The following is a 24,727-nucleotide window of genomic DNA, read 5'->3' on the forward strand; positions in this document are numbered from 1 at the left end:
ATGTTCTGTGATAGATTGTTTAAACTTGAGGACTGACAGAGACATTCTACTGCTGTTTCTAATAGGTATGTTCAGGGTTAGGCGAAATGCTCAAGAGAGCTAGCTTCTTTCTCTGATTTCTCTTTTTCCCATGTAGCCACAGTGTTCTCAAGAAAGCTTACCTGGATTTTACATATGATTAACTGTGGTCACAGGTACCAACTCACAATGCAACAAGACCTTTATAAGTAGCTCTCTGCATTGGCCTTATTGAAAATCTATTGGCTAACCAATAGACTTAGGATTGCCCTAGTCTGAAGAAGTGGAGACAAGTACAGAGTGTGAACATGAGGAGTTCTTGATTCACAGAGACCCAATAACATAACAGTCTGCCATAATTTTTATGTTGGTCTCCTACCTCTAGTCAAGATTTATCTCTCAACTCACCTCATCACAGCAGATTTTCTCCTACCCCCAATGAGAGAAATGTCTCTAATAAGTTTTGACTTTCACAAGTGGGTTGGGAATGCCACTTGAATTTAGAATGCCATTAAAGCTTTCTGCAGTGTATAAAACAGTCATCCACAATACACGAATATCTAGCCACAAACAGCAATGGTGCAAAGGGGAGAGAGACGGTTTCCAGATATTTCTCAGAAAGCCAAGAATGAAATCAGACCTGATGCTAAGTCTGGTGAGATGGTTCTGGTGGGAGAAGAACAAGGATAAATGAGTAGCAAGTATCCTAAAGTACAGGGAAGACTCTGACAGACTGGAGCAAAAGGAAGGCAATAGTCCAATCAGTTCTGTATGAAGTGGGAAAGGCCAGATAGAGAGTGTAGGAGAGTGGCCAAGCCAAACCCTAAGAAAAATGTAAGGGAAAGCCAGCAGCTTGAAACAAACTAGCCTCTCAAGAACTTATAGTTAAACATATCTATTTGTCTCACTGTGGACTGAGGGAGAGGGAGCTGGAAACACAACAATCAGAAAATCACCAAGAGTCAGTGACTTGGCTCTCCAAGTCTCTTTCAACTGTACAACAGAAATTCTGGGGAACTCTGAACAACTTCCCTGAGAGACCTTTCTCACCATTTAACTGAATCCCCCTGATTCTAACATCTAGATACTTTTAAAACTTGTCATATAATTAAATTGAGTGTCATAATGGAAATTCAGGGTGACTTGATCATGTAGTCTGTAGAAGAGCTATGAACATGGACAGCATGTGTCTCTAGAAAGTTATTTATCAGAGTAAAAAAGATGAATGGGAGATCCAGAGAGACAAGAAGAGACATAAGGAATTCCCCACCAAAATAACGGCATAGAATCAGACTGCATAAAAATATTTTGATCAATGACAAACTTCATAGTTATCAGTGGTTCCATAGCAGATACAGAAACTCAATATCACCTGCCATTTTTATTGCATTTTTCTCTGTGTACATCCTGTCATGTTGTCTGCAGAATCTCAGGTGGTAACATACTGCACAACCTCATAGCCCACTAATAGCTCAGGGGTGCAGAATACAGTATCTATGTTAGTGTTACTGTGCTCTGCTTTCCACAACAATGAAAACACCCAGCGGCACACTCATCAGAACATTCCATTAAAGAACCTACAAGTATACAACAAGTTAGCAAGATAGACTTCCATAAATCCAAGAATAATATGGAAGGGATAGAAAAACAAGCAAGAATATAAGAAGTCGGTTTGCTAGAATAGTAAAACTCAATTTCTAAAGTGAGGCCAGTAATTGAGATCCATCTGCTCCTTTGAGTAAATTGAATTTGAGTCCTGTCCCCCACCATGATACTAACACCCCTCATTGCACTGCTTTTGGGAGAGAGATCTTGCTTTCTAGGGGTTGTATGTTTGCAAGTCATAGCAACAGACAGGGGTGAGGGGCAGGGAATATAGACAATGAGAAGGGGTGCCAAGTCTTTGTCCTTACACATGGCAGTCAGTACCAGCATAACAGGAGAAAGAGCGGTTAGCACACAACTCTGAGCAGCAAGATACAGAAATGCCCCATGCTTCCCTATTCCAAGTCTCTCCCCTACACCGCTGTGGGAGGGATAATGTCCTGGCATGGCATGAGCGCTTCACTCCACAGTTTACATTCTTCCGTGGATTTCCACTTTTCTTTTGATGAAAAACCCACCCGGTCATGTTTTAAGCTCTCCCCCAACTCCAGGGCTACACATGCTTCTTTCAGTGTTTACCCTTCACCTCTTCATATAGAGATTCCCTAGAGTTGGGTCAGAATGGTATTCACCGAGTTGAGAGCGGGAGCTGTTAGGTCAGGCTCACCTATGTTCCTGTAGGTTCTCGTCCCTGAGCAGATGCCTTTGACAAATGCACCTGCTATCTTCTTGCCTAATATCATCAGTAGATGCCCCACTTCTGTTTACATGTATATTATTTTAAAGTAATTTAAAAACTATGGTGGGGATGTATTGTATGAGAGAAGAATAAATTGTATGAGTGAAGAAAAAATCCTTTTTTCCTATTATTTTCTTAATATTTCCTAATTCATTCCTATTATTTTCCTTCTCTTGAAAATAATTTTAATTGGAATATTCACAAATATGCTTATAAGGAAAGTTATAATAACTCATTTTAATGATTTTTTAAAATTACACTGAGTACTAAATTCAAATACCAAGAGTTTTAATTAATTTGTTAATGGCCTTTCTTACACATCCTAGAATTCATACATATATATTTTTTTCATTAATTGAGAAAATGTTTCTTTCCTTTGTGTCAAGTATTAATTCTCATCCAGTTCAGGTGCAATGCAACAAATTACCTTAGCTGCAATGTTCAAACAGCTCAACTCCTAGGAAAATTGGTATTGTTAGTAGTTTTCTCAATAAGGTGATCCAGCAAGTTTTGTCATAGAAAAATGGTGAGAATTTCTCTGACAAGTTGGATGGTTGCACATGAACCAACAGACTACACCTGTGTTTCCATAAAAATGTTATTCATAGCAGGAAATGGCACCCAGATTTGGGCCAAAGACCCTGAAGTTATCAAACACTAAAGACAAAGGACCAGGACATAGAAGCATCATCTACCCTGGCTTGGTCATCCCTCCACTCAGAGAGGAAATCATTCATAACCATGGGTACCTACACTGCAGCGCTTGTAGCTTTCATCCGTTGTGTAGGATACAACATATCTAAGAACAACTACCATTGCATTAGCTATTTAAAGTTACTAAGGGCTCCTGATCCAAGTTCTGAAGGGGGCTCCTTTCTGCTTATCCCAGGCTAGGAGCAAACATGAGTTTCTGGTGCCCTTTCTGTGAGTCAACCTTGTTGCTCATTTGCCCTAATGTGGAGGATGCAGCTTCGTCCTGTCCTGCTTTCTGTAGTTGTTACCTCATACACTTTATATTGTGCATTCCCTTCTACCTTTACTGTGCTTAAGATCACCATGCCTTTTATAAGTGATAGGTTCTCAAATTTGAGAAAGTGTATTACTAAGGGTTCAAGAAGTGCTATCTTTCCTGTCTGTGGGAGTCTGTACGTGGACCTTATAGAGCAGTCTTAGCCAATTGCTTTCTCCTACATTCCTGAAACACCAAAGTGCTTTCTCAGAGACTCCCTTCACTTCCTCCAGCAGCCAGCAATTGAGGAAATTATGTCTACTCTAAATTCCTGAGTTAAAGCCTGGGGACCTTGGAGGATCACTGTTGCTGAAGCGAGGGCCTGAAAACATGTGACTGCGTTTTACTAAGATATTAGGGTGACCTCAAACTAAAGCAGCCAGTATCTTTGAAAAGAAGGGAGCTTGCAAAAAGGAGACATAGAGGAACACAGAACAAGTGGGAAATCTCATATGAAAAAGTAGGATGAGAATGGAGACCCGCAAAACAAGGCATGAAGATTTCCTTACTAGTCCTTAGCATAAACAGACCAGCCAGAGAAGGAGGGCCAGGGGAACATGGGATGATCTGGAAAACAGGGGAGAAAGTCCTGTTAAGAAAAGTTTAACTTCTAGTGTCATTCCTTCTCCCAGCAGATTGTAATCCCTCCAGATTTGGAAGGTAGGGGGAAAGAAAAGAGCTTGTCCAACTGAGGAGTCCAGGACAGGACTAACCGTAGAGGAGAAGGAGGTCTAAAGTTGACTACCTCTCATGCCCCTTTCCATCCTCCGACAAGGGCTAGTTTTTTCTATTCTAATACTTTGTCATTTTTATGTTTTTTGCTCTCTGTGAATGGTATCTGTCTGTCTTATTTAAACTGGAGATTTCTATCTGGGATCTTCAGAATCTCTGTTTTTAGTCTGGAGCATTTTGCTTCCCTAATCAGATCTCTAGCCTCCAGTCTGTCACTGGCCCCTCACTCTCCAAGAGTCACTTCATTTTCTGGCTACGTGAGTCTTCCTCCTAGGGTGTACAATTTATTGTCCATCTCGTGGGACAAACCTGGCAGTACCCCTAGATGACCAGCACTCACCACTAACACCAGCACTTGATCTTGAGACTTCAGCTTTTAGAACTGTGGCCCAATAAGAAGGATCTGTTGTTTAATCCACCCAGGCTGTGGGATTTGGCTATGGTAGCCATGGCAAGTTAGTACATTGCGGTAACAACTTGTGGACTTTTTTCCCTTACCGTGGATCAGTTTGCTGGGTTCCTTTCTGCACTCATTTTCCCACTTCATTGCTACTGAGCACAGTCCTTCGATATACAGAGAGCATTAAAATCTCTGTCTTGGCTTCTGTTTCTAGAGAACTAGATGTAACGAGTAACTGAACCTTGAAAATATTTCCTTGTTCCAGATGTTTGTCACTTCTTGGAGGTCAAGGCTGAGACTATGAATCACATTTGGTCACTGTGACTGTTGTCAACAGAAAGCTGCTCATACCCAGCTAATGACTTTCTCAGAATAATTGTGTGCATCTACATCTGTGCTGGTATTTACAGCGTATCAGTCCATTCCAGGGATGCTGAAGTAGCCCATGTGCATACCCCACTGGAATAGAAGGCACGCTCAGACACATCATCTGAGTGGGCAATATGACTCAGGAAAAATGTGGCATCCTTAAGCACATGTGGGCAGCAGATTTTTAAATACCCACATCAATCTAATTACAAAAAAGCAGGGAAAACATTAATATCTTAGACATATGCAGGAGTTTCAATTATCTTGGCAATATGTTGGGGTTTTCATGTTACAAAACATTGTTATTTTTAATCCTAAAATCGTGATGTATCTTGAGCAACTTAAGCTGTGTGTACTTTTATAAAGTTTTCCTGTTTTAGAGTCACTTTATATCAACAGCTACATAGTGTCTAGCCTGTGTTTGTGGAAGGGGGGACAAAGACAGAGACAGAGAGATAGAGAGAAGCAGAGCAGATAATATTGAGAGTAAAAGAAATAGAGTCAGAAACAAGGGCAGAGTCACACAGAGAGAGATTGAGAACTAATGAAGAAAAGGAAAAGGAGAGGGAAAGAGGGAAGAATTCTTTATAAGGACATGTTTGTACACATTTTAGGCACTGTTTTATATAGTTCCCTATTTGTAAAACATCATAATCTATGACAAAATTATATTGTATTAGGAGAGAACCATGCACAAATTGACATGCTCAGTCAACCAAAAAATAAATTCTGATTGTGCCTCCATAGTATGAATAAAATTAAAATATGAAACAATTATCACATAACTCAGTGAATTTGAAAATAATCCCTATGATCCTTTCTGTCCCCTGGGAGTTCCTGATATGTGATTAAGGCAGGAGAGCTCTCCTAACTGTGACAGGAAGATTTTGGGCAAATAAGAACATTCTACAATCTTATATGCAGATTATACTCTGTTCTCTTTATCCTTTTATAATGAGCAAGTCTATATCTTTTATTTCACTATAATTAATCTCTAAAATAAACTGAAATAATCTACAAATGAATAAGTAAAAATTTTAGACATGCTGAGCCTTTAATCCCTACACTCAGGAGGCAAAAGCAGGTAAAAGGTCAGCCTAGGCTACAAAGTGAGATTCTGACTCAAGAAAAAAATTTTATTAAAAAGTTATTAAAACTTTCCTTTTCCTCTGTTATGAAATGAGAATTTGATAGTTTACTTTCCTCTTTTGCCCACCCCACTTCCCACAGACATGTGCTCGCTGGATGCAGATAGCTCACTCTTAAGATAGATTTGACTGGACTGAGCTCCCAAGGTCCAGATGAAGAGCAGGAGGGAGAAGATGAGCAAGGAAGTCAGGACCGCGAGGGGTGCATCCACCCATTGAGACAGTGGGACTGATCTAGTGGGAGCTCACCAAGGCCAGCTGGACTGGGACTGAACAATCATGTGATCAAACCGGACTCTCTGAATGTGGCTGACAATGGGGAATGACTGCAAGCCAATAATAATGGCACTGGGTTTTGATTCTACTGCATGTACTGGCTTTTGGGGAGCCTATTCTGTTTGGATACACACCTTCCTAGACCTGGATGGAGTAGGGAGGGCCTTGGACTTCCCACAGGGCAGGGCACCCTGACTTCTCTTAGGACTGGAGAGGGAGGGGGAAGAGGGAGTCGGGGGAGTGGGAGGTAAATGGAAGGAGGGGAGAAGGTGGAAAATTTTTAATAAAAAAAAAAGATGGAGCCGGGCGGTGGTGGCGCACGCCTTTAATCCCAGCACTCGGGAGGCAGAGGCAGGTGGATCTCTGTGAGTTCGAGGCCAGCTTGGTCTACAAGAGCTAGTTCCAGGACAGGCTCCAAAGCCACAGAGAAACCCTGTTTCAAAAAATCAAAAAAAAAAAAAAAAAAAAAGATGATTTGACCCCTCCTTAGAACCACCTGGTGAACCTTTAGAAGGCTGGCCTTCCCACAACTAATTGCCCTGCCTTCTTCTACATGTATGAGAGACATTTACTGTCAAGAAACAGTTCCAGTAGAAAGGTTTAGTCAGCCTTGTTCTTTGGCCTTATACAAACCAGGGGCTCAAATTATGTTAGATAAATATATTACCTTTTCCCCTTTCAAATTCTTAGAAGATGTCACTAATCAGACATGATAACCTTTCCAAATGACTAATGGGGTTTCATAAGCCATTATAGTATTGGTTGCTACTAGAATCTGAGAACTTTACCACACATAAACAAATTTCATCCTTTTTAAAAGCAAAAAAAAAATCAAGTTTGCTTAATTGTTGTAAAGATAGTTTAAAAATCCTTTGAAATAGCACATTCCGCAGAATGGTTATTCAACCTGTGGTTTGCAATTTCACTGATATGATTTAAATTCAGACTTATCTTCGCTCCTCTCAAGAGTATTTTATATATTGTCTAGAACACACTGAATAGAAGTCAGTTTGAGAAATTACTAGCTCCTGATTAAGAAACATGTATTTTACATCATGTTAGAACCAGCAAATGACAACTCATTCAATGTGCAAGCTTCCTATGTTTTCTTTATTCTGATAAAATATTAAGCCAAACCATTGGTGTTATAAAGAGTCTAACTTACAAAGCTTAAGTGAAGAAAACTCCACTCTTAGAAACTTACCTTAGAAATGTTATATTTTTAAAAGTGGACCAAGTATTTAATTGGCAGCTGGTTCTCTCAGACAATGTGATGTAAGGGCAACGGATATAAGGCAAATGTAGTGATGGAAATGAAGCCAGCAAGAGTTCTAGCAGGCAAATTAAACTTTTGAAATTGTGCAGCATAGTATTAATAATCAGAGGGAGGACTGATATTGAAATCTAATTGAAATTGGATTTGGACAGAAAGTGCAGCTCTGACACTTCTGACATGAACTCCTGAAGGCAGCACAGTTTCAAGAGGCAAAGACTTCACGGACGCCCTTCCCTTTGATATTTGCCTTCATAGATAATTGAATCAGCATACTTATGCCACACAGCCAACCTATGGAATAAGGTTTCAGGAAAGGAAAATTTGAGAAAGTCACAGATGGGAACTAGAAGATCGCATTGGGTATTGATGAGGATTTTGAGGTACAGTAGGCATTTTGGTGGTTACTTGTGCCCTGATTGTGTAAGGTAAGAAAACCACAACAAATGTGTGTTTTAGTTCCTAGAGAGTAGTAACTTGGCTGAAAGTGGTGGGAGGTAGATTTCTATTGATATTGGAGTATGTAGGCTTATTAAAACTGAGTGCTGCCCTGTTTGTCTTCACTGTAGCCTGATTTCCATTGCTTCAGGGCAGCTGTCTTGCTAACATATCATTTGACTCCTGTGCAACCAAGTAGGGTTTGTCTCAGTTTACATTATGCAGAGCCAAGAAACCACTGACATTCATGAGTTATGCCCTGGTCAGCAGGAACAGACAATAATTCAAGACTGAGATTTGGGTCTGAGCCTGCAACCAGGTGATTGCATTAACTTGATTTTCCCTTGGGTTTTACGAATTTTACCAAAAATAGAAAACCATATAGGGACTAAATTTGTTGCTATTAATTAGTTTCACATTGTTCTTCCACATAAATTTATTGTTTCCCTGAAACATATGTCTGTTATTTTGCCATTTTTTGATAATAGACCCAAACCAGGGTTTCAGACACTTTCATAACATGCTCAACATCTGTTCGAAATAGAAAAATCTGCCCAGACCTCCATTATTTTTATAATAGTTTTCGCTGAGAATCTTTGCCAAATGGAACTGAGTGTTTTAGAAAAGTGTTTTTAAAGTAACTTTGCTTTCTGCTCCTATGTAACAAAATACCAGTGATTGGGTCAATAATAAAGAAAAGAGGTTTAGCCCATAGTTTTGGAGGCTGGAAATAGAAGAGCTGAAGGACACATCTAATCAGTTTCCTGTGAGGCTTTGCTCTGTGCATGATAGGAACTTGGAAAGGCACATGTCCAAAGCAGATAAAGACATATGGTCAGAGATAAATAAAGTGAATCCAGAGAAATCAAGTTCACTTTCTAATAACCTGTTCTTGAGATTAACAAGGTCTTGTTCTTGAGGATTCAGGACCCATGATCCAGTTGCCTCCTGTCAGACTACGCATCCCAATACTGCCTTACTATGGAACTATATTTCAAAGTCAGCTTAGAGGGATACAAACTATGTCTGAAGCACATGACAGCACGGGATTAAAAAAAAAGTGGAACTTCCTATCCACTTTTGTTCCTGTTCACTTCCTGTCCCTGAATATGCATCTATAGAAATGATATTCAGAAGGTATGAATTTGGAGGAGTAAATCCAAATACTAGAAAGTACAAAAAGAACCTGATGGCATGGGATGCCCTCTTCAATGAATGGTAAGTTCTTTACCCCAAATCTGTTCATCGAATGGGAGTGCAGGCTCCTTCTTGGATTTTTACATCAAGCTAGCTTAGCTGAAACTTTTGTGTTTATATATTTCTGATGTTTATCAGTGTAGAGGCCTGGTTGTTATTAAGGCAGTGGTAGGCTCCTGCCTTAAAAGCAATGAACTTAAGTTGAAACTGAATCTATTAAAGGAAGCAACGACATGGCAATGAAAAGTTTTAGGACTTTAAGCTCAGTTCAGGCATTTATTTGAGAAATAATTAAAGTTTAGAAACCTCACACTCACCATCTTTTAAAAAATAAGAACAATTATATTACCTGTCTCCAGGAATAGAAAATCAAAATGTGATAAAATATTCAGATATCATCACAGAAAAATTAGAATAAATGTGAATAGAATGCAAACAAGGCATTGTTATTGTACGGATCACCAACTGAATATGAGAATAGATCTGTGTGACCAAAGAAATACAGAACTGGAGGAAGGCCATTTCAGAAGTTATATGCTAAGAGTCACCATAGTTTACATCACTGTTGCTGTCTCACAGTCTTAGGCTGTAGAGTGGGGGTTGTGGAGAGGGGCGTCCCTGCAAGTGTAATGTTGCCAGGAAAACTAACTGCAGAGAAGAGAAAATGAAAACTCAGCTCTGTTAGACTTACTCAGAGTGAATCAAACTTTGAGAGTCTGATGCCAGGCAGTTTATAGTAAGTATATTTAAATAAAGTAGAACTTGAAAAAAAAGTTTCCAGGCAACAATCACTCCAATTCCAGGTACCTAAAAGAGTTTGATCATGAAGATAGCTTAAGGTCCTAAGATCGAGTGTGGGTTTCTGACTGAGACAGCATAGAGGTCAGAAGTCTAAGGCATACAAACTTGAAAGTGACATCTTCCCTAAGGATGGTTTATATTAACTGGAACCTAAAGATAAAGTTCTAAGAAAGGATTTGAGGATAATCATGCTGGAAAAATTGGGTGAGGGCTGGCTTTATAGATAGCAAAAGATCACTGGTTCATTAACAGCACCCATTCCTAGCTATTTGGGTGGAATGTAAGCAGGTATTTTATTTCCTCCATTAAGGAGACAGACCCTGCTCTTTCATGTTTAACAATCCTAGTTACCCTAATGCTCTGTGAATACAAGGACCTTTGTGTCTCCAAAATACTTGACCATTCATTTTGGACAAAGCTATGCAATAGAAGCCCTATGAAACTCCTGCCTATAGCACTGATGATGAGTTCAGAAGTAGACCAACAAGAACAAGTGGAGCTTTAGGTAACTGGTGCTGAGCAGGCAGCATGAGTACAGTCTTCTGGGGCTCTAAACTAGAACACTCACTAATCAGCTTGTATGTTCCTGTGACTCATCCTCTTTGTGAGATAATAACTATTCTAGATTTCCCTCCCGTCTCTTTGCTTCACACCCCTTCTTCCTTCCCTTTCCCTTCACATCCTTTCCCTTCCCTTCCCTTCCCTTCCCTTCCCTTTTCTTTTCATTTCTTTCCTTTTCTTTTCATTATAATCAAATCATGCAGCCAGATCAACCATTAACTATTGTATCCCTGCCTAGTTTCAGAGTCACAATATTCCCACCCAGTCTTCTGAGGACTAGGATTACAAACATGCACCATCACTTCTTAAATATTTGTTATTCCAGGCTACCATGCTTTTTTATAATTTGTTATTCTGTAACATATTACTAATTCACTAAATAATGTGAGTTATTATGTTAAAAAGAGAGAGGAAAATATTTTAGGGCAGAAAAGTGTATGCTACTTCCTAATGCTGAAATCTGAACAAGGAAAGATTTTTGAGAGAATCTTTTGCTTTTCTTCTGCAGATGTGGTGTTCTAAAGAAACATCAAGCCGGGCGGTGGTGGCGCACGCCTTTAATCCCAGCACTCGGGAGGCAGAGGAAGGCGGATCTCTGTGAGTTCGAGACCAGCCTGGTCTACAAGAGCTAGCTCCAGGACAGGCTCTAAAGCTGCAGAGAAACCCTGTCTCGAAAAAACCAAAAAAAAAAAAAATCATATTCAGCTCCCAGATGATACTCCACAATAGAAAAGCCAACCATGGATCATGGATGGGAAGCAGGGAGCGAATCCAAGCCTGTGATGTGCTAGATAGCTAGCTTCCCTCTAACTCATTCGAATGTTGAACCTTTCTGTCAGCGTGAGTTATTTACCTAAGGAGGTTATGTGTCTTGAGATATTTTGTTCCTAACAAGCACAAAGAAACCAAATAGGCTATTAGTGGCTCTAAAATGGATGAGGGTCAGGAGATTAAAGCCTTTTGAAAGAGATTATTCTGCTTTCACATTCTGCCAATTCTATTTATTATGTCCATCTTTGTAATTTTAACTTTATCCCCACTACAATGAAAATAACAAATATATATATATGTTCCCATATATATATATATATATATGTTCCCATATATATATATATATATATATATATATATATATATATATATATATATGAAGTTGTATCATGCAAAAAATTGTCTGAGAAAGTTTTTGAAAAATCACTAAACTCTGTTGGGTCAGTACAGCATAAATGTATTGCTCCTATTTCCTTTGTGTCCTAGCTGAGTTTGGACAAAGTGATAAGATTGTCTATGGGATAAGCTGGCAAACCAGCCAAATGAGTAGAAACTCATAATGTTCCTTATTACAACAATCATTAGGATAGACTCCTAATGGGAAAGCTTGCAGACAGTGCTGAAGTCTACCAATAAGCAGTGCAGAAATGAGGAAGGTGAACGGAAAATGGTGTCAGACAGCACACTTACGAAGAATATATGGAGAGAATAAATGTGTGAAGAGTGAGATGGAGCTTATGACATATCAGATAATAACTGTAATGTTTCCAGTAAATAAGAATGAAGGTATCTTTGCACAATAATCTAGTTACGGGATTTCCTCTTCTAAAATGAAGTCGCAAGAAAACTTGTATGGTTTGCCAGTAATTGGATAGTCTTAATTAAAATTTCTAGTACTAATATTGAATGTATTCTGAGAGGACTCCAAACAACCTGTAGTAAATGACAAACATTCTTCAAGATAAATAAAATAATCTCATGGTTATTAAATTGCGATACTGGGAGAAATTACATCTCATATTAAGAATAAGGTGGCAAAGAAATAATACAATTATGTTCTGTTTTATGATTTAGGATCTTAATGAGCACAAGTAGAGGATAATTACCAGAATTAGCAAAGTGACTCTCCTAGAAAGGTTTGTCTGGGAGTGAGTGAAGTCGAGGAGGCTGTGCTGGTGGGGCAGATGGGGCAAGTAGCTTCTTAAAATTTCCAGCCTCTATAGTAACTTCAGTTCCATCTTCACACTCCAAGATAACAATTTTATACACATCCAGAAGTTCTCTTTATCATATTCTCTATTTTAAAAATACTATGCACAACTCCAATTATGTTCCTGGATCCTAAATGATAATGAATGAACACAAACCTAACATCATGAGGGCAATGGGGACAACAGAGATTCTTCAAAATCTGAATATCTAGAGTTGACGTAAAGTATTTATTCATTTTAGCTGAGCGGGTTATGCAGAGCACATTGTATCACAATTTACTGCAACTGTTACTCACCTATAGAATTTAAAGAGGGTGGGCAAAGCTTCTTAATTATTGGAGACTTGAATTTTTCATTGACTTATTTCTTCATCTCATCCTTTATTTCTGCATTGTTCCTTTTACAGATTCTAAAACCTCCCATTTTATACAGTAAAGAAATCTCCCCTAGGCCAGAGAGGAAACTTAAAAATACACACTTCAATTTACATACTTCACATAAACAAATTAATGAATCCATCTATTTTGGTTTTCCAAGGGAATTCGCCTCCCCCATCTGCTGAGCAGCATTATCCTCATTCTGTCTCTTTTGTTCCGACTAGGAAATGTGTTCCTAACTCTGCACGTGCAGCTTCCTTGTGAAACATCTGCATGCTTAGAAAGGCTTCCATGGAAGAAGCGATGCAGTAGAAAGAGAAAGGAAGAAATCTTTTGAAATATTTAAAACAAAGTACTTGAGGTGATGCTCTCCTCTAAAGAAGACACTCCAGTTTGAGCTAAAGGACACTATAACTGCAGAAGAGTCGGTGCTATGGGATAATCCTTCTGTACACCTTGAATATGTATTGCTTTCACTGGTTAATAAAGAAACTGATTGTTCTGTAGGAAAATGAGGTAACAAGACATGAGAAATTGTTGTGAGCCACCTTTTGGGGTGACTTCTGCCATGGTCTAGCTACAGCGTGTTCATATATTCCAGGATAGGGTCATGAGGATTAGAAATACTAGGTAGGAAGAACAAATATAAGAAAGAGAAAGCAACACAGAGACACAGGATATTAATCGGAAGGCAACTGAGCAAATACCGAATGCTAAATTCTGAGTTTGCCCGAGTTTATTTTTCTTACACTTTTATACTCCAATACAAGGGGAGTGGGGAGAAGGTAAAAGACATTTTTAACTGACACAAAGGAATAGTGATGGAGGACTCTCATTGGTTAATAAAGAAACTGCCTTGGCTTTTTGATAGGGCAGGATTTAGATAGGTGGAGTAGACAGAATAGGAGGCTGGGAGTGAGGCAGATGCCTAAGGCAATCGTCATGCCTCTTTTCTCTGTGTCAGATGCGATGGAGCCAGCCACCAGGTCAGACATGCTGAATCTTTCCCAGGAAGACACCACTCGTGGTGTTACACAAATTATTAGAAATGGGTTAATCAAGATGTGAGAATTAGACAATAAGAGGCTGGAGCTAATGAGCCAGGCAGTGATTAAAAGAATACAGTTTGTGTGTTGTTATTTCTGGGGCTAAGCTATCTATGCAGGAGCCGGGTGGGATGAAAAGCAGGCTTGCTCACAGCCCCTCACTACAGAATAGACTTGAATTCTCTGACTAATTAACTACACCTGTGTAGTTAGTAGATACACCTGTTGCCAACAACTTTCAGAGAGCAAAAATAAACTCAAACTCTCTGACCTTCAGACAAAATGGAAAGGGCTCACATCTGTGTGTGGCCATGACAAACAATGTAGCAAAGCATAGATAATTAATATAGATTAATTTAAGTATAAAATTAGCTAGTAATAAGCCTGAGCTATTGACCAAGCATTTATAAATAATATTAAGGCTCTGTGTTGGTTATTTGTAAGCAAGTGGTCTGGACAGGAAATCTCTGTCTACAAGTTGGCAGTCTAGTAATGATGTTTCCTTAAAATTTTTGGGAATCCACTAAACACCATATGCTTTATATCTCTAGTATTTAACCAGAAAGAAAATGTGAATTCCCATGAACAAAGCATAGACTAGAAGAGTTATACTTAGAAGTTGTCAGGGTAGATGGAAAACATATGTATAATCAGTAACATGAAACACCAGAATCTAAACAATATTGTGAACATTCAAGTCTTTAATGGAACATTTGGTTCTGTGGAAGCCTTGCATGCAATCAAAATATACATATTAAAAATATTGAAGCTGTTACAAAAGCCAAGGGTGATCCTGGATCCTAAAATTTGCTTGGCTTCAACTAATCTCAATTCTATGGCATGTAGCCTCCCAGTAGGAACAGGTAAGACATTCAAATCAGGTAATCTGAACATAATTTAATATAGGCCGAATCCACAAAAATGCAGACAGGATACACAGAACATTTAATGATAGCATAGTACACTGTTGTTTAGAAACTCAGGAGCACAAAAAGTCACTTTAAAAAAACTTTTTCATGTCCTATATGCTTTTTTATACTGCCATTTGATAGACTTCTCATGGAATGGCAGTATCTATGCTTGTTTTCTTTGTGTCTAGAACAATTTTTACTATGGAACCAAAAGATACTATGCAAGTCCTCTAGTTGAATGCTAAAAGGCAATACAGTCTGCAAGCTGTCCTGAAAAGGTCTTTGCTCTAAAGAAGGCTGTGTGTAGAAGAATGTAGACCCTGAGATCCAGTACAGATTCCAAACAGATAGTCAGCCCTTGTGAGCCATGGGGAAAGCTTCCTTGGAAATAGATTCACTGAGCTCAAAGTCAGCAGTTCCATCACATGTGGCAAAGCTGGAGATCTACTGGTTCTTAGTTTTGAAAATTAATGGTTAGCCGGGCGGTGGTGGCGCATGCCTTTAATCCCAGCACTCGGGAGGCAGAGGCAGGCGGATCTCTGTGAGTTCGAGGCCAGCCTGGTCTACAAGAGCTAGTTCCAGGACAGGCTCTAAAGCTGCAAAGAAACCCTGTCTCGAAAAACCAAAAAAAAAAAAAAGAAAAGAAAATTAATGGTTATATTTTTAACTTTCTAGGTTTGTAGGTAGTTTGCTACAGTAATAAATGAGAACTGACTCCCTTTGTGCCTGGAGGAGAGAAGGGATGCTTTGGTTCCTCAGCCCCCCAGAGGTAGAAAGACAGGAGAATGGGAGAACAAATGTACATATCTCACCAGCCTCACCCTGATGGACTCCCGCTGGGACTCTCATCTACTGAACCCAATGGGATGTCAAAGGACTGGGGTGGCTACTGATCTGATTCAGGCAAGTTCACCCCAGGAGCTGCAGAGAAGTATAAAAAATGGAAAACCAGCTGACACTCTCTCAACAAACCTTCAGGGAGCTAAGAAATACAATCTAAGACAGGTTGACATAGGGCACACCTATGAAAAAGATACTGTTTTAATATGATTGCTCCTAATTCTGCTATAGATTTCCCAATTTCTTTAAAATGTCATTCACAAGGATGTCATCCACATGGATCTATAGATATTAAATAGATCAATATGCGTGTGAGAAATGTAGATGTGGATTAATATACCATCCTGTGAAGATATTATTGGTGATTATTGTCATTTTTAATTTTTCCTTTTCTGTATTTTATCCACTTTGCTTTCTATAAGGAAGAAGTATAACTGTGGAAGCTTTCAGAATTGTTACACAAATGAAAAGCAAGATTTAGTCAACTCAAACAGACTTTGAAGTATAAATGTCCCTTCTTGGCTTAAATGAAAACTGTTCTAGGAGTGAGTGAGTCCTTTACCAAGTGATATAAATTTAAAGACTTCATAAAAGACAAACTTTGATGGGAGTGAAAAGGAAGGCTTTTGTGGATAAATGAAAGGGGAGGTAGAGGCGAAAAGATACAGTGAAATCACTGAGCTGGAGTCTGAAAGAGAATAGTTTGTTAGGACAGATGTATGAATATTCCAGTGCCATGGAGGGAGGAAAGGCTGCTCAAACAAGGATATCATTGGGAAGCACCAGGAGGCCTCTCAGCTTGCTCTGTCTAACATGTATTTGCTCACATCAAACCCTATTCTCTCAGTTGCTTGGCTGAATGGTTCTTCAAGGTGTTTTTGATGTTATCTTAGAAAGGCCCTAAACCCTAAGATCTAACAAAAGGTAACCCCAAACCCTGTAGTTTAAGAAGCATATCTCTAACACAGAGACACTAATTTTAATTTTAATGTTCATTATCAGGTAACAGGACAGCTGAATCCCGGTTGGAAGGCCTCCAGAGTGCTTGTACACGAGCACATTCACTCTGACTGTACTCAGGGCTTCTGAGAGATGCTGTCCACAGAACCTGGAGTTATATTTTTGGTTGTTTAGAAGAATCTTATTAAATATTTCTTCCAAAGTAGTAATCCAGGCTTTTGAGAGCCAGCGTGACACTTAAATGAATTATTCATGCAAGACTCTGTAAGATGGGGAAGTTTCCTGCCAAGAGATGCACAGCGGGGGCTGTTCAGAAACTGAAATTGGTACGTGTAGAAGGGCGGATGGAAAGATTTCAAAGAATGATCTCTATGCTAGGTGGGGAAAATCCTCTAGACCTTTTAACACTGTTTTCACGGCAGTGAGCTTCCTAAAGGCTCTCTTCTCTAATGCTATTCCCTGTCATCATGAAGAAGCCCAGTCGCTAAAACACTGGTCTCTTCTATCCTGGTTTAATTAGAATAAGAAAGGAGTTACAAATAGGCCAATCAGTTTTGGAAGGACATGCTGGCATTTCAGTGTAAGAAGTGCTTCTTTCAATTCTGTGGAGATGAGAGGGTTTTGAAAGGCAATGTCATTGTAATGGTGGGAGGACTGCATCTTAAACAAACAAGCAGGCTGCGCTTGGCCACATACCTTCCTTAAACCTCAGACAGGAAAACTGACTTCAGCTCTGACATGAAGCAATAGTACAATGATGATTGCCAGTCCAAGGATTAAAGTCTTTGAGTCTTCCCCACATTTGTAGGATTTAGGACTTTGATGCAGCACTATGGATCTGAAAATAAATAAAGCGTATGTCACTGAAGGTACATTCGGCTGAGCAGCAGTGAGTAAGCTCACGACTGTGATAAAAGAAGCCATCCCGAGTAAGCAGTTAGAAGAATAAATACAAACTGTAGATATTACTTATCTGGTCAAGCCATACAATTCCAGGGCGAACAGATCACTCAGCACTGAATAGTCCTGATAATGCCACTATGAATAATGCAGACAGCCAGCAGACCAACGAGGCCATCATTAATGCAAAGCTACTCTATGCCTCTGAAAATGTTCTTTTTATTTTAATTTATGTCCTAGAGAATGTCAAATACACACCATTCACAATTAGGTTGGAGAGCTTAACAGCCGTTTATTCTAATTCAGTCTCAATTAGGGATTTGGTAGCAAGTACTCTTTTCTTTCAGCAAAACACAGTGTGATTGCCTGTAGGTTGCTATCCTAATTCTGGCAATATAAGAAACTTTAGCTGGAAAGTAATCAAAAGTGCACATGAGTTTGAGGTCCCTGCTCTATCTAAAATGTCCCTAAAGAGTATATGTGGGTGAACGCACCCTTCGCGGCCCTGACTTCCTTGCTCATGTTCTCCCTCCTTCTGCTCCTCATTAAGACCTTGGGAGCTTAGTCCAGTGCTCCAGTGCTTCATCACCAGAAGAAGGTTCTATGGTAATATGCAAGATAATCAGTGTGGCTATAGGACAAGGCCAGTTCAGGCAGCCTTTCCTCTGCTGCCCAAGGAACAAGCTGGGGACATCTCCTTGGACACTTGGGAACCCCTCTAGAGTCAAGTCTCTTGCCAACCCTAAAATGGCTCCCTTAAGTAAGATATATACTTCCCTGCTCCCATATCCCACCCTCCTCCATCCCAAACATCCCATTCCCTCAAGCTCTCCCCATCCTCTCTTTCTCCCTTCTCTCCCCCTCATCTCCCCTTATCCCCACCTCACCCCCACTCCCGTGCTCCCAACCCCTGCCCGGCAATTTTGTCAATTTCCAATATCCAGGAAGATAACAATATGTTTTTCTTTGGGTTCACCTTCTTATTTAGCTTCTCTAGGATCACAAATTCTGGGCTCTATGACCTATATTTATGGCTAGAATGGGACAGATCTAATGGGAAATCACCAAGGCCAGCTGGAATGGGACTGATGGAGCATGTGATCAAACCAGACTCTTTGAATGTGGCTGAAGGTGGAGGCTGACTGAGAAGACAAGGACAATGGCGCTGGGCTTTGAGTCTACTGAATGGACAGGCTCTGTGGGAGCCTTGTCAATTTGGATGCTCACCTTCCTGGTCCTGGGGGGAATTGGGAGGACCTTGGACTTCCTATAGTGTAGGGACCTCTGACTGCTATTTGGCCTGGAGAGGGAGAGAGTGGGAGTGTGGGTGGAGGGGAGTGGAGGGAAGTGGGAGGAGGGGAGGGCAATGGAAATTTTTAATTTTAAAATTAAAAAAAAAAGAGTATATGTGTCATCTTTGGAGAGACACCATAGTGACTGCTATGGTGAGCTAATTCTGTGTGCATAATCTTTGGAAAAATACCTTAATGCTCTGCTATGTACAGACTGTACAGACTCTTCCCTAGCCTCTAATAATACTCCAGGACTAAGAAAGTCAACAGACAACAGCAAGATGAAGATGCCCAATGGCCATAACAGTGGACAATGTAATGTGCAAATGGGAGCAGAGTAAAGCCAAAATGCGTACCAGTGCCCTGTGGAAGGTGTTTGGAGTTTTGAATGGCTGTTGGGTGTTTTTCTTAAAGAAAAAATAATGAGGCCAGGGAAATGGTTCTGTCTTTTAAGCGCAAAAGCATGAACATCAGAGCTTCACAGATGCTCAGACCCTATGGGAATGTCTGAGTGTGGCACTGTCTGCCTGTGACTTCATGCTGTGCAGGCAGGCTAGACATAAGCAGGTCCCCAAAGCAGCCAAGCCCATCAAAAGGGATATGCTACAGCTTGATGATGTGGGATTGATTTCCCTCAGTATGCTATGATTATGCCTCACTACCACTGATTAATAAAGAAGCTGCTTTGGCCTATGGCAGGGCAGAATATCAGTAGGTAGGGAAACTAAACTGAATGCAGGGAGAAAGAAGGCAGAGTCAAGCAGACACCATGTAGCTGCCAAAGGAGAAAGATGCCAGAACCTACTGGTAAGCCACAACCTTGTAATGATACACAGATTAAAAGAAATGGGTTAATTTAAGGTGTAAGGGTTGTCTAGAAGTACGCCTGAGCCATTTGCCAAACAGTATTGTAAATAACATAGTTTTTGTGTGATTATTCAAGTCTGGGTGGCCAGGAGATGAAAAAGTGGTCTCTATTTACAAAGCCCATTTGAATAAATTAATACAGGTTAAGTTAAAGAGTTTGTCTCACAAATAGTGATGGAGAGTGAACAAGTCAAGGCGCCAAACATCAATCTCTGATGCAGCATAAAAATAAAATAAAATTAAATAATATAATATAACACACACACATACACCCACAAACACACATACACACACACATACACACACACGCACACAAACACATACACACAGTGCTGTAGGACAATGGTCTCATACCCTGTAAAGTTCTGTAAGTTGCACTGGTTCGATAAAATGCTGATTGACCAGTAGCCAGGCAGGAAATAAGGTAGGAGTGACCAGAAAAGGAGAATTCTGGGAAGAAGAAAGGCTGAGTCTGCAATCATCATTCAGACACAAAGGAAGCCAGATGAGACTGCCTCAGTGATAAGAGGTACCAAGCCATGTGGCTAACAGAGACAAGAATTATGGGCTAATATGAGTTATAAAAGTTAGTAAGAAGCTGAGCTAATAGGCCAACCTAGTTTATGATTAGTGTAGACCTCTGTGTTGTTTCTTTGGAACTGAACAGCTGCGGGACTCGGTGGGACAGAAATCTCAGACAACAAAAAGAAATAGAAATGAACATAAAAATAAAAATGAGTAAAAGCACTAAAAATTGAATAATATTTCCAGTGTACTAGTCTGTTTTCATGAGGATATTTGAAGGTATTCAGTGCTTATTTCATGATCCTATTGTATGTGAGAATTAAATTAATTGCTTGAACTCTAGGCTAATAAGTTTATCTGAATATGTTTAATGGGAAAACAAAACAGTGTTTACTGATTCTAAGCCAAAATCTCGTTTGAGGGTATTTTTATGTATCACAACCTGGTCTAAATATTTTGAAAATTGTTAATTACACTCAATCAAATAATAAGGGCTTGACCACTTCTAGTTTTAAATACATAGACTTAAAAATTAGAATGTTCTTCATTTCTTTGAAGTCAGTAAAATAATTGAAAATATAGGCAGTAAAATAGTGTTCTTCAAGGTAACTGAGAAGATGTAAAGCAATCTCTAAATAATTCATTTAATCTGTCTTAAAAGTGTGGTGTAAATAATAGATAACTAAAAATGCACTAGTTCAAATAACTTCTGATTATCATTATATCAAGTATGGATATATTGATGTTATATAAGAAGGTGAACCCAAAAGAAAACATATAGTTATATCCTCCTGATACTGGAAGTAGAGAAGAATTGCCGGACAAAAAATGGAACATGGGGGTGGGGTGGGATGGGGGGATGGGGGGATGGGGAGAGAAAAGTGTGAAGTTGGAGGATGGGAAGAGCTTGGGGAATAGGATGGTTGGGATGAATAGGAAGGGTGGATATGGAACAAGGATTATATATCTTAGTTAAGGGAGCCATTCGAGGGTTGGAGAGACTTGGACTCTAGAGGGGTTCCCAGGTGTCCAGGAAGACGCCCCCAGCTAGTTCCTTGGGCAGCTGAGGAGAGGGTGCCAGAAATGTCCAGATCCTATTGCCTATCTCATGAATATCTTGCAATATCACCATAGAACCTTCACCTGCTCATTGGATGGAGAAAATGACAGAGCCCCACATAGGAGCCACCGGACTGAGCTCTCAAGGTCCTGATGAGGATGCAAAAGGAGGGAGGATCATGAGCAAGGAAGCCAGGACCGCGAGGAGTGCTTTTACCCATTGGACGGTGGGACAGATCTAACGGGAGACCACCAAGTCCAGTCAGAATGGGACTGATGGAACAGGGGACCAAACCGGACTCTCGGAATGTGGCTGACGGTGGAGGAGACTGATGAAAACCAAGGACAATGGCAATGAACATGAACTCTACAGCATTGGACGGCCACTGTGAGCCTCTGTCAGGTCTGGTTGCTCACCTTCCTGGACTTAGGGGAGCTAGGAGGACCTTGGACTTAACATAGTGAAGGGAACACTGATGGCTCTTTGTCTTTGGGAGGAGTGGAGTGGGGGGTATGGGTGGAAGGGAGGGGAGGGAAGGGGGAGGAGGGAGGAGGGGGCGGAGATGGAAATCTTTAATAAAAAATGAGAAAAATATCCACAATTAAAGTACAGAAAACCTTATATTCCAAACCAAGTTTCTCATCAATCCACTGGAAATCTTATTGTTTTAAATTTCTATGTTTTTATTCATTTATTTGATATGGGGTGGCCAATGTGAGTTACATGCAAGCACATGTTCAAAATATGTCACTGAAACACTGTTTTTGACTTTTTAAAATATTTTTTAAAACTTGCACATCTAACCAAGAAGTTTGCCCTTAAATAACATTGGAAAAATTCAGTCAGGTTAATTTTAATATTTTAATGATATAATTTTGCAGTTTGGATCTGTACAAATATAAAAGATATCTTAAAGTAAATACAGCATTGCCCTTGCCAGATTCTTAATAAAATTAAATGCATTTCAGTGCATAAAAAACAAAATTTCCCAGGAATAGTCCCTCTGTGTTTAATCCATTTTAGACAATGCAATATATGCCTAAAAAAGGTTCTAAAAGAGACTAAAAAACATGCCTGTATAAGGTATTGCTTTGATAGAGTTCTCTATCATGATGAAAAACTTCTGTAATTTTACATAAAATGAATAGCTAGAAGCTAAAATAAAAATGTCTGTCAAACCCATCCACACACTATTTGTCATTGCAACAGATAGCCAATACACTAAATTGTTGAACAGATCTACTTGAAACATATTAGGATATTTTACAACAGAAACAGAATCAATACACACCTAAAAGGATTTATTCTCATCTGTTTATTTTAACAGCATTAAGTAAATGACAATAAAATCATTCCCACTTTTCATTGTTGCTGTTATTATTAATGTCAGTTAAGTTCAGTCACCCCTAGTACCTGGAACACTTTATCCAGAAGGTTGGGTTTTACAGTCACTCTTGTATGCATTCAGAATTGTATCTGTTAATTAGGACCTCTGTGTGATAAGTGTGTGCATGAAGGACATTTCCAAAGTAGTCTAGTGGCAGAGAAGGAAAGGCAGTTATAAAGATAAGGCTAGTGCGTAGTTAATTATATATGATTGTATATTCTCCATACTCATTTTGTTTATTCAGGGTTTAAATATAATATGAGCTTGGTATTGTTGTAAACCTCAGAGGACAAATCTAAGTAAAACTGTGATGGCCAGGAAGTTCAGAATCTAGTTGGAAGATCAGATGAATTCAAAGGAAAAATTGTACAGGAAAGACACATGTTGTTGAACAGAAAGAAGTTCTCTGATATGTTTCCAAAATGGTGAGTTTGAGGTTTGATACAAAAAGAAAAGTCACGGTCAGCTAAAAAAAAGAAAAAGGATTATTGAGGATATGGTTGAGAAGGCAACAGTGGGTTCTTTGCACATGATTTGAAACTCCCAGCACATGTGTATGGAAGACTGATATGACTGTGAATATTTGCAAGTCCATCATTGGGGTATGCAGAGAGGTAGATACAGGTGAATATTAGGAAATTACTGAGACTATGTTTCAAGACAATAAGTCAGAGAGAAAGAGAGGAAAACACTGAACATCTATCTCCCTCTGATCTCAACACATGCTTGTACAACATACATAGACCTCTCTCTCTCACCCCACCTCTCTCACACACACACACTACACATCACACACACACATACACACACAGGCACACACACACATACACACACAGACATGCTTGACTAAACAACTCACACTAGCTAAAAGAATTTTCAGGGAAAAGGAGACATGTAATCATGCCACAACCCCTGCATAACTTCTTTGAAGAAGCTGTAATGTTAATCTTTCTAAATCACTGTTTCCAGGAAGTAAAGATGTACATCTAAAAAGTGATGAAACACTGATTTTTAGAACCAAATGCCATTATTATACTAATAAACTGAAGTTATTTTTTAAGTTAAAAAAAACTGTTAGAAGGCGTAAAAATTAATATACTTTTACAATATAGGTGAAATAAAATTTAGTTAATCGATGGCAGTGTAATATATTTCAAGAATAAAATTTTAATATATAATAAAAACAATTTTGCATATTTTATAACACAGCCAATAAATACTTCATATATTTATTGATTAAATTCTTACAGTAACTTTTGATATAGCTTGTCATTGACTATAAAGAAATGAGAAAATTGAGTCCATAAATTTAATTGAATTATATGATGTATATACAACTATATATTTAATGTATAAAATGGAACTTGTAATGCTTCTTGTTCATGTGTGTGCATGTATTCACCTGTTTGTGGGTTCTCATGTATGCAGAAAGGAAATTTGAAAAACCAGTCCAGTGTATGTTTTCCCAGGCACTGTCTGCTTTTTATTGAGACATGGACTTCCACTTATCTGGACCTCTTCAATAAACAAAGCTGGCTGTACAGTGACGCTGACAATCTGTTGTCTCTGCTGCTTAAACTTTAGGTTTACAGGTGTGGCCAACTACACCCAGTGTTTTTAATGTTCGTTCTGGAAGTGGAACTTGGGTGCTCATGCTTGCAAGAAGACTAGCAATTTATTGATTGAGCTAGCTCCCAGCACCATATTTTCACCTCTTTAACATTTGTTGGCCAGCTTTATATCACTGTGATGAAGAATCTGAGACAACCAATCTAAAATGACGAAAGATTCATTTGCCTCTCAGTGCCTAGGGTTTTATTCTCCTGGCTAGTTGGCCACATTGCTTTAGTATCTGGGGTAAGGCAGGACATAACTGCCGGAGCAGATGGCAAATTCTAAAATTATCTCAATGTGCCATAGTTTGTTCTCTCTTACTAAGGTTGTTGTTTTTTCTTTCTATTTTTTTTTCACTTTTGTATTATTTTTTAATAAGAAAACAAACTTTTTTCATTTT

The sequence above is a fragment of the Arvicola amphibius genome, chromosome 2 (genome assembly GCF_903992535.2).
Source record: "Arvicola amphibius chromosome 2, mArvAmp1.2, whole genome shotgun sequence".
Classification (NCBI taxonomy): Eukaryota; Metazoa; Chordata; class Mammalia; order Rodentia; family Cricetidae; genus Arvicola; species Arvicola amphibius.